Below are 11,109 nucleotides of genomic sequence, written 5' to 3'. Positions count from 1 at the left end.
TAGCAGTTACAGGCACTCTGGGGGGAAGTGACCATGTTATACTTGAGTTCTTGGTTCTAAAGGAAGCAAAAGCTGAGTGTAGCCAAACCCGTACCCTGGATTTTAGGAAAGCCAATTTTAATAAACTCAGAACAATGATCAGTAAGGTCCCATGGCAAGCAACTCTAATGAGAAAAGGAGTCCAAGATGGGTGGGAGTTTTTAACAAAGGAAATTCTCAAAGCACAATTACAAACAATTCCAACAAGAAGAAACGGTGGAAGACAACAGAAGAAGCCAGTGTGGCTTCACAAAAAGCTTAGAGATGATCTGAAAACAAAAAAATACAGATATAGGAAGTGGAAGGAAGGACAAGTACGAAAAGAAGAGTACAGGCAGGTAGCACAGAATTGCAGGGATGGCGTCAGGAAGGCTAAAGCTGAGAACGAGCTGAGGTTAGCGAGGGATGCTAAAAGCAACAAAAAGGCTTTCTTCAGATATGTGCATAGTAAAAGACAGAGAAAAGCAGTGGTGGTTCAACTATTCAATAAGGATGTCAAAATGATAACAGATGACAAGGAAAAGGCAGAAGTGCTCAGTTCCTACTTCGGATCAGTCTTCTCCCCAAAGAGGGACTATGAGCTCCCCTGGCAAAGGCGAAGTACAAGCTGAAGGGGCAAGATTGCAGCTTGAGATGGATAGGCATATGGTCAAGGAACACCTCATTACTTTGAATGAGTTCAAATCTCCAGGGCCAGAAGAACCCTAGAGTAATAAAGGAACTGGCAGAAGAGCTCTCAGAAACACTGTCTATTCTCTTTGAGAAATCATGGAGGACGGGTGAAGTGCCAGATGACTGGAGGAGGGCTAATGTTGTCTCTAACTACAAAAAGGGCAAAAAGGAGGAACCTGGGAACTACAGACCAGTCAGTCTGACATCAATCCCTGGGAAAATTCTGGAGCAGATCATAAAGCAATTCATCTGTAAACACCTTGAAAACAATGCAGTGATTACTCGAAGCCAACATGGATTTGTCAAGAACAAATCCTGCCAGACAAATCTCATTTTTAGATCAGGTCACCTCCCTTGTGGACTATGGGAATGCTGTGGACATAATATACCTCGACTTCAGCAAAGCTTTCAACAAAGTGCCCCATGATATCCTGATGAACAAACTAGCGAAAAGTGGGCTAGATGAAACAACGATCCGGTGGATCCACAGTTGGCTACAGAATCGGACTCAAAGAGTGCTTATCAATGGGACCTTCTCCAACTGGGGAGAGGTAATGAGCGGGGTACCGCAGGGCTCAGTCCTGGGCCCGGTGCTCTTCAACATTTTTATTAATAACTTGAAGGAGGAGGTGCAGAGAATGCTGATCAAATACGCAGATGACACAAAATTGGGCAGGATAGCTAATACCCTGGAAGACAGAAACAGAATTCAAAGAGATCTAGATAGGCTGGAGCGCTGGGCAGAAAACAACAGAATATAATTTAACAGGGATAAATGCCAAGTTCTGCACCTTGGAAAAAGAAACCAAATGCACAGTTACAAGATGGGGGATACGTGGCTCAACAACACTACAAGCGAGAAGGATCTTGGAATTGTTGTCGATCACAAGCTGAATAGGAGCCAACAATGTGATGTGGCTGCAAAAAAGGGAAATGCTAGTTTGTGCTGCACTAATAGAAGTATAGCTTCCAAATCCCGGGAAGTACTAGTTCCCTTCTACTCAGCACTGGTTAGGCCTTATGTTGAGTACTGTGTCCAGTTCTGGGCACCACACTTTAAGAAGGATGCAGACAAGCTGGAGAGGGTTTAGAGGAGGGCAATGAAGATGATCAGGGGACTGGCAACAAAACCCTATGAAGAGAGACTGAAAGAACTGGGCAGGTTTAGCCTTGAGAAGAGAAGACGGGGGAGATACGATAGCGCTTCAAGTACTTGAAAGGTGATCACAGAGGGGAAGGCCAGAATCTCTTCTCAGTCATCCAAGAATGCAGGATATGGAATAATGGGCTCAAGTTACAGGAAGCCAGATTCTGGCTGAACATCAGGAAAAACATCCTGACTGTTAGAGCAATACGACAATTGAACCAAGTACCTAGGGAGTTAGTGGGCTCTCCCACACTGGAGGCATTCAAGATGAAGCTGGTCAGCCATCTGTCAGGGATGCTTTGACTTACGTAGATTCCTGCATTGAGCAGGGGGTTGGACTCGATGGTCTTATAGGCCCCTTCCAACCCTACAATTCTATGATCTTTCTGTTTAAACATGCATAGGTTAGTGCCCTAAGTCCTCTTGATTTCAATAAAGCGGCTCCAGGACACTGCATTGCAGCCCTAAGGGCACAATCCTATGGCCGCTAGACAGCATCTAGATGCCCACAGGATTTTTCAGTTCCCAGAAAACTGACTCCCCTCCCCCACTGTGTCATAGGTGGAATGGTTTGTCCTTCCGCTCCACACTCATAACAGCAGTGCAGAGTGGCCAAAAGGGGGGCATTCCTGGGGCCAGGGACAGCAGAAGTGTTACAATAAAGTGATGGGAGTACCAGACCACCTTACCTGTCTCCTGAGAAACCTGTATGAGGGTCAAGAAGCAACAGTAAGAACCAGACATGGAACAACCGAGTGGTTCAAAATTGGGAAAGGAGTACGACAAGGCTGCATATTGTCACCCTGCTTATTTAACTTATATGCAGAGTACATCATGAGAAACGCCGGGTTGGATGAATCACAGGTGGGAATTAAGATTGCCGGGAGAATTATCAACAACCTCCGATATGCAGACGATACCACCCTAATGGCAGAAAGCGAAGAGGATCTCAAGAGCCTCTTGTTGAGGGTGAAAGAGGAGAGTGCAAAAGCTGGTTTGAAACTCAACATTAAAAAAACGAAGATCATGGCATCTGGCCCCATCACTTCCTGGCATATAGAAGGAGAAGAAATGGCAGCAGTGACAGATCTTACTTTCTTGGGCTCCAAGATCACCGCAGACGGTGACTGTAGCCATGAAATTAAAAGACGCTTGCTCCTTGGGAGGAAAGCTATGGCAAACCTAGACAGCATAGTAAGAAGCAGAGACATCACCTTGCCGACAAAGGTCCGTCTAATCAAAGCTATGGTTTTCCAGTAGTAATGTATGGCTGTGAGAGCTGGACTGTAAGGAAGGCTGAGCGCCGAAGAATTGATGCTTTCGAACTGTGGTGCTGGAGAAGACTCTTACGAGTCCCCTGGACTGCAAGGAGGTCCAATCAGTCCATCCTAAAGGAAATCAGCCCTGACTGCTCATTGGAAGGACAGATACTGAAGCTCAAATATTTTGGCCACCTAATGCGAAGAGAAAACCCTCTGGAAAAGACCCTGATGCTGGGAAAGACAGAAGGCAAAAGGAGAAGGGGACGACAGAGGATGAGATGGCTAGATAGCATCACTGATGCAATGAATATGAACTTGAGCACACTCCGGGAGAGAGCACAGGACAGGAAGGCCTGGCGTGCTATGGTCCATGGGGTCACGAAGAGTCGGACACGACTGAACAACAACAGCTTGCTACTTCAGGCTGCAAACTATGGTGAAAGCCCTCTTTACATAGCTCAAGCAAACTAGCTGGTCTAAATTTGACTTTTAGAAGGTGAAAAAACTGCTCCCACATTTTCTCTCTCTACTTTTGTTCTAATCCATTGGATGTATAGAATTTGTAAGATAAAAAATGACTTGCACAATCCCTTATTTTAAAATATTTCTTAAAATGTTCAGTTTAAAAGAGGAGTTGAAGTACCTACAAAAAGTATGGAAACTGTCAGATGAGGCACCTGATCTGAATGTCTGTGCCATGTAAGCAGTAAACATGTTCTACAGTCTCAGATATTGTGCTCATGTACAACTTAACCTCCAGTCATTTTCCTTTGGTCTTTTATCCCCAACACTCCTACTCTGCAGGTTGGGGACAACAGTGCAGCTGGTCAGTGGTGTATCAATCTTTTATAAGATATAGGTTTCAGATTCTGTTCTCTTAATTCTGCCAATCAACCTCTTATATACTTTATATTAAGCACAAAACACACTATTGTGCCTGTCTGATCAGGAGGAAAACAAGTGAAGTAATTATTAAAGCGTTATCAGAATATGTCCAGACTAGCTCTGCTCTGCTTGTAAATTTTAAAGATTTTAGGGTGCAATCCTGTGCATGTTTACACAGAAACAAGACTTACAATTCCCAGCATGCCCCAACCAGCCATGCTGGCTGGGGCATGCTGGGAGTTGAAAGAGTTTTTTTGTCTAAACATGCACAGGATTGCACCCTTATTCATTTAAACCAAAGCCAACCTGTTGCAAAGGCAAATCCTATATAAGTTTACTTGTAAGTGCAGGACTTGCCTCATGATGATACTGTCTCTAGCCCCAATAGCCATCTGCTGTCATTCTTGTGTCCCTCTTTACATCCTCATAAAGTTTGCCCTTTCCCCAATATGCAATCTATTGCTACTGCCAGATGCCACAGGCAATCTGGTAGTCCAAAACCTCTGGAGGGCACATTTCCCATAAGCCCCAGCCAGCGTGACCAATGGTCAGGGATTATGGGAGTTGTAGTCCAAAACTTCTGGAGGACACCAGGTTGCAGCTTTTATTTTATAATATAAATAGTAGAACGTTCAGGCTTTGTAATGGTTGAATGCAGTTTGATCTAGCTGTCTTAAGCACTATTACACTTATGTGAACTGAGAACTACCGAAAGTACAAGCTGGGTTTTGAAGAGGCAGAGGAACTAGAGATCAAATTGCCAACTTTCGCTGCATCATGGAGAAAGCAAGAGAATTCCAGAAAAACGTCTATTTCTGCTTCATGGACTACGCTCAAGCCTTTGATTGTGTGGATCACAACAAACTGTGGCAAATTCTTAAAGACATGGGAGTACCAGACCACCTTACCTGTCTCCTGAGAAACCTGAACCAACAGTAAGAACCGGACATGGAACAACCGAGTGGTTCAAAATTGGGAAAGGAGTACGACAAGGCTGCATATTGTCACCCTGCTTATTTAACTTATATGCAGAGTACATCATGAGAAATGCCGGGTTGGATGAATCACAGGTCAGAATTAAGATTGCTGGGAGAATTATCAACAACCTCCGATATGCAGACGATACCACCCTAATGGCAGAAAGCGAAGAGGATCTAAAGAGCCTCTTGCTGAGGGTGAAAGAGGAGAGTGCAAAAGCTGGTTTGAAACTCAACATTAAAAAAACGAAGATCATGGTATCTGGCCCCATCACTTCCTGGCATATAGAAGGGGAAGAAATGGAAGCAGCGACAGATTTTATTTTCTTGGGCTCCAAGATCACCGCAGACGGTGACTGTAGCCATGAAATTAAAAGACGCTTGCTCCTTGGGAGGAAAGCTATGGCAAACCTAGACAGCATAGTAAGAAGCAGAGACATCACCTTGCCGACAAAGGTCCGTATAATCAAAGCTATGGTTTTCCCAGTAGCAACGCATGGCTGTGAGAGCTGGACTATAAAGAAGGCTGAGCGCCAAAGAATTGATGTTTTCGAACTGTGGTGCTGGAGAAGACTCTTACGAGTCTTACGAGTCCTGGACTGCAAGGAGGTCAAATCAGTCCATCCTAAAGGAAATCAACCCTGAGAGCTCATTGGAAGGACAGATGCTGAAGCTCAAATATTTTGGCCACCTAATGTGAAGAGAAAACTCCCTGGAAAAGACCCTGATGCTGGGAAAGATTGAAGGCAAAAGGAGAAGGGGACGGCAGAGGATGAGATGGCTAGATAGCATCACCGATGCAATGAATATGAACTTGAGCACACTCCGGGAAAGAGTGGAGGACAGGAAGGCCTGGCATGCGGTCCATGGGGTCACAAAGAGTCGGACACAACAACTGAACAACAACACTTGTATAATGTATCTTATGAGTCCATGAAGCTCACTATTTCTACTAGTGTGCATTGAGTATTTTATACATTTTACATTTTTGTGGCAAGAGACAGATGTTCCTTTCTGGTGTGTGCCATCTCTCTCCACCCCATACTAAAATGTATTTGATTTAATCAGCCATGGTTATAATAATATTGACTTAAAAACTTGGGATAGCCATTGATGTAATCTTTCACACCATGTGGCAAATACTAGCAAAAGTTAATTTACAGGGCAGAGTTTTATAGGACAGGAAGATCAATTCTAAATAAGATCAATTCTGCATCTCACCTCATTATGCAAATTGCCTTTTTTGGAATGGTATCAATATTATTAAAGTTAATATCCACATCTAATTGTCTTGTCTTGGTAGAGCTGTGGAAATATAAGCAGCTAAAACAGCAAGCTTATTATCAGATTTTTTTATTAGCACCACTGATGCATTATCTTAGATAAGATCAATATTAACATTAATGAGTTCTACATTTTACTTCATTACATAAACTCTGGAGTAGCAATTCCCATTCGTCCTCCTGTTATTCACATCAGCCATAATGGGGATTGTCTCTGGAACAATCTCAGTTATAAACCTCTGCAAATAAAAAAAAATCCTGATTATTTATCATTAAACACATTTTCTCTAATAACATTAGTTATAAACATACTAATTCCATGAAGAAAATGATAAACCAGCTATACCTGCATCTAACTGCAGCATATTTTCAGCATGAATGTTTTACTTTAAAAAACATCTCTTTTAATCCTGGAGAAAGCAATCCTGTGGTCCCTGGGCGAGCATCCCAGGGACCATAGGATGGCTCAGAAAACCCCTTCCAAGGTCTGAGACAATGCTATGACCTCAGAAGGAGGAGTCAGAGATCTGACTCCAGACCCCTCAGCTGGCACGGAGAGAACCATGCCAGCTTCCTCTGCAAGGTTGGAAAACCCACCTCTGAGTGGGGGGAAAGGGGGCATTCCATTGGGCAGCGATGGGAAGAGAACAGAGATGCCAGGAAATGATTCATCCTGAGCCTCCTCCAGCCTCATTCCCTCCCCATATAAAGCACCCTCACAGGATGGTCTGAAAAGCCTGTCTAGTGAAAAAAACAAAGATCGGAGAATGGGGAGGCAAATATTGCCTCCATCATTCCTCCTGCCCTGTCAGCTTCAGCCTGGCAGAGCATAGGAATCTTGGAAGCTTCCTAGTTTGGGGGCTTCCGAGAAGTGAGAGTGCAGTCCATAGGATTGCAACGTAAGTATGCTTTCAGATGGAGGGCTCCTAACACTACCAGTCAAAAGGCTATTCCATATTTTTCTCCTGAATTCTGTTAAAAAAAAAAAATGGAAGCAGTGGGAAAACACGGGAGAGTTACCAGTGGAAGATGATATTGTCTGGACACGTCATAAAATTCTGCGAATGAGATGAGGCGATGGTGACCAAAAAAAAGCCCCATCTAGAAACACCGTTAGTCCTGCTATGCTACCTGAATAGTCTTAGCATTCCAGATGAAGTGCCCTACGTCAACAGAGCTGAAAGATACCAAGCACTGGGAACACTGCACTGGCACATCATCGGGGATAGTATGGTATAACACAGGGGTCCCCACCTTTTGGGGTTGGTGGGCACATTTGGAATTTTGAAAGAATATTCTGGATGCTCTCACAAAATAGCTACCATGGGGTTGGGGGGACTTATATTTATAAATGGCTGCCCTGACCAATCACAAAACATTCGTTGCCCAGAAGGCAGACTGGTGAAACTAAAAGAAAAATAACGCCCAAGAACCTCGATATAAGGCAGAGGAGGGGTCTGAGCTCCAAAACACAAAACCACTCTTTTGAACACAAATAAGGTTTAGGAAGGCAGCACTTCACAGCATGCCAGACACCCAGCTAAAAAAAAAAATGTAAAGAAAAACGGGGGCAGGGTGCCTGGTGGATGCCAAGAGAGGTGGATGCCTGCGAACACCACATTGGAGACCTATTACACTGATACAGCTCCTCAGCCAGAACAACCTGATCAGTGCCAAAAATGTGTGGCATCAGATGCTTGTTGGGGGAGGAGTATGGCCTAGTCAGTATGCTGAGATTCCTCAAAACCTGCACCCAGCTCCAAGAACAAGTGTAATGTTACACCAGCAAAAGAAGTGTAACAGCACTCATACTGAACTCACTGGAGAGACAAAAACACTGCCCCCACCTCCTCATGCTTTACCTACAGAACAACCATAGAGCTCAGGATTCTGTCTCTGTAGCACACCTACTGGTTGTGTATATGAACCCCTGTCCTGGAGCCCATGACTCTAATGATAGGGTACTTGGCATGGGACTTTCTCTCTCTGGCCCCATGGCGCACACAGTTTGCATACGGAAGTGGTGAATTTGTTGATGGGAACCATGGTAAAAGGGTACTTAGCACAAGAAGGCTCCACTTGGCACAAACATCCAGGCCTCAGAACAAATAGAGAAGAGCACATCACTAATAGAGAAGAGCACATCGTTTCCTGGGGAAAACTACACATGCTGTTCTGCTGTCAGGCAGCTTTCAAGCTCTGCTAAAACTGGAAGGACGACAACTTCATCCATGAACCTACCTCATCACTGATAGCAATGTTTTCAGTGAATGGTATTTGCGGCTGAGCATATGAGATCATCTAGGGTGGCAGATAGGGTGCCCCCTTCCCATCCTGGCCTATCCCACTCACTTCAGCCATCTTCAGAATGAATTTCATACTGAATTTTGTTGTCACTGTTTTAAAATTAGATTTTAAGTGGCCTGGTCCATTCAGATCAATGGGATCTTATCACGTGTCAAGCATGCCCAATGTAGTTCCATGCCAACATTCTGACAGTGGGGAAGAGTAGCAAAAAATAGTTAAATAAGATGAGAGTGAGGTGATTTTGAGATCTGAGGGAGTCACTCTGCCAGCAATATAATTGATAGAGAAGGAAACAAATAGGAAGACTGCAGTCCTTTGCAGATTTGCTCATAAGTAAGCTTTTCGGAACATACTGTAGAGGGACATGTCTGTTTATCTGCATGCTTGACTTGTTTGTATTTTGTACACGAGTAATTTGTATTTTGTTGGGGGGTACCAGACAATGGTGCATCTTGGCTGTGTGGGGAACATCCTGATTTTGAACACAGTGGTTTGCTTAGTTATATTTCAGTGCATTCGTAGGCCAGTGTCTCTTCCCCGCTAAAAAGCATTCATAGGGACTTACATAGACTATCATAGTAGGCACCCACCACCTATCATTCAGTGCACTGAAGATCTTACTGTTCTTGCTACATTTGAATGTATCTCCTACAGCCATCAGTGTCGTATGAGTTCTTATTTAGATATATCAACTGTTTATATTAACGTATTTGAAATGGAAGTGTTAAATCCTTTTTTTCTCTTTTTTTATATCAAGAGTGATGTAAATTATTACTGCGTGTGGATGTTTTATGATATGGTCTTTTTTTCTCCTCCCCCTCCCCCTGGCTTTGTGGTTCCTCCCCACTTTTTTATGTTGTTGTTGTTATCATTTATTTGGAAATTTAAAAAATTAAGACAAAAGATAGGCAATTAAGCTCAAACCTTAGCCCACAGCTTTTCCCTTGTGAAGTGGTATTGGGAGGAACAAACTGAAGCAAATACGTGGTATTTGATTAAATGTGATTAACTTTTCCACTTATCACTTCTTTTCAACTGCAACACCATACTGCCCATCTAGGTTTATCCACACCAAGTATCTCAGATTCCAGAGAAACTGCAGATGGCTTGCAACATACCTGCTGGTGGAACTCTCAGTCTAGTAGTGAATATTTTTCTTTATTATGTTGCAGTTCCAAATCCAGAATAAGAAACTCTCATGCTATTCAGTCTTACATTAGTGCTACACAAAAACCTCCTCTGTGTTGAGCCATCATAACGATAGCGAAGGGTGGTAGAAGACACCACTGCCACTGTACATGTCTCTGACTTAATGGCTGAGTTCGCACAACACAACATCCCAGCATAGTCAGACAGCTATGGTTGGTTGTCATGCCATTTGAACTCCAGAAAGGGGAGATCCTTATATTGGAAAAAAGTGGGATATAAATGGAATAAATATTCATCCGTTTTTGCAGCTCCTTTTCAGAGCACTTACTGCTGCAGGTACTGCAGTTCCGTCAGTTCTAAAAAAACCCAAAACCTTGAAAAGGCAGCTGCATGGGATGGAATGCATGGGACCTCATGGGGAGGGGGGTTGTAAGTACAGCTGGTGCCACGTTTGCTCTATCCTGTTCTGCCACTCCCTAAGGCTTTTTTTTTTTAATGTCAGAGAAATTTGTGCACTTTGGGGGATAGGGAAGTAAATGGATGGGAAATGTATGCAATTTTAATGGCTGGGAAGTAAATGGAGGAGAAATTTGCGCACCTGCAGTAACAGATCAGTTCATGCAGGTGCACAAATTTCCCCTCCATTTACTTACCAGCCCTTAAATTTCTGCAAATTTCTCCTCCATTTATTTCCCAGCTATTAAATTTGCATACATTTCTGAAATTTTTAAAAAATGTAATGGAACCACAATAACAGCAGCAGTAAGTGCTCCAAAAAGGAGCCATGAAAAGTGTGTGTGTGTGTATGTGTGTGTGAAGGTATCTCCCCTTTCTGGAGAAGCTGGACAGTCAAGAAAGTGTTGAAAAGGTGGAGGACATTGAGAAATGTCAGTCCAACACTTAAAATCGAGAGGATCACATTGACGGGGGGAGATATTGTCCCCTCCCCCTTTTGGTACACTTAATCCCTTGGCTCCCCCCCCCCCCGCTTTTCGGTGCATCTTAATTGCAGCACCAGGTCCCTCCTTCCCTTATTATTTCTCCCTTGGTCCTTCATAACTGTACCTGAATTAGCTGCTATGCAACCTTGTCTTGTCAATTACCTTCTATGTTACCTACTCCCCTTTGCTGCTCCCTTTGACAGCTGAAATAGGCAAGGACATTGACTAGGCAAGACTCCACATATCAGACAGCTATGAAAGACCGACAAAAAAATTGTGACCCCCAATTGCGCATTTTTAAGGCATCAACATTTTTTTAAGAAACCTGGTGAATGAAAAGGGGTAGTGATCGAGGCGACCCCAATTACACATTTCTGAGGCAGCGAAGAAAAAAAAAGTAAGCCAGGGAACTAAAGGTGGTAGCAATCAGAGTGGGGAGGGGAGACA

The sequence above is a fragment of the Heloderma suspectum genome, chromosome 3, assembly GCF_057233095.1.
Source record: "Heloderma suspectum isolate Gila_16-S chromosome 3, 16-S_ref, whole genome shotgun sequence".
Taxonomy (NCBI): domain Eukaryota; kingdom Metazoa; phylum Chordata; class Lepidosauria; order Squamata; family Helodermatidae; genus Heloderma; species Heloderma suspectum.
The sequence above is the reverse complement of the archived record's forward strand: the minus strand, read 5'-3'. Positions refer to the sequence as shown.